This window comes from Fukomys damarensis, unplaced genomic scaffold (genome assembly GCF_012274545.1).
Source record: "Fukomys damarensis isolate Sample0158 unplaced genomic scaffold, DMR_v1.0_HiC HiC_scaffold_11, whole genome shotgun sequence".
NCBI lineage: Eukaryota > Metazoa > Chordata > Mammalia > Rodentia > Bathyergidae > Fukomys > Fukomys damarensis.
Window position 1 is genome coordinate 42,351,508 of NW_022900923.1, and position 874 is coordinate 42,352,381.

The following is an 874-nucleotide window of genomic DNA, read 5'->3' on the forward strand; positions in this document are numbered from 1 at the left end:
GGAGGTGCGGGGGTGTCATTAACAGTTTACAGGCTGTGTACAAGTGTGCATGCGTGTCTGAGTGTGTACAGATTAAAGTGGAAATGCGTGCTACAGTGCGATACAGGGCAGACAAGTACGTGGGCTCCGGAGTCAGTCCGACCTGGCTTTGGATCCTGGCTGGGTCATCACCAGACATGCAACCTTGGAAGAGACACTCAATCCAGTTTCCTCAGCTGTGAAATGAGGGTCCTAACAAATGCCTTTCCAGACTGCCCGAGGGTTAGAAATGGTAAGAAATGGTACCGTGGCTGCGCAGGTTTTCTTCAATCCCCCCCACCCCCGCGCCCCTCGGCCGCCAAGCAGCCATCCCGAGCACTGTGGATGTGCCTCTGGGGCCCAGGGACAGAGGGAGCCAAATGTGATCCGTGTTTGAGATGCAGGAGAGGAGGCTTAGGCGTGTGAACCTCCAAAGCAAGCCGGCCTTCCAAAAGCCTCGTGTTGAGACGGGGTGGGAGGGTGAGCGGGTGGCACGGGGTCCACAGACACCTTGGGCTTCTGGGTCCCGCGTGTAAGAGACGGCGAGGCCGGTAGGAGACGAAGGAAGCCAACAGCCTGCAGGCGCTTCCTTTATTTCCTTACCACGCAGCAACGGTTGAACACCGCCACCCACATCCACTTCCCACCTCCACCCCTCCCCAGCCCACACCCCTTCTCTACTTTCCCTTTAAATAAGAGCAAGTGCGGGTGGAAAGCCGAAAGAGCAGTGGATTCCTCCCTTTCCTCTCGCCATTCCCCCTTAAGACACACCAGGAAACAGCCGCAGCGCGTAGAGCCGGGCCACCTTAACAGTAGAGTAATGGTCTGGCCCCGCGCCAAGCCCCACCCCCGCGCG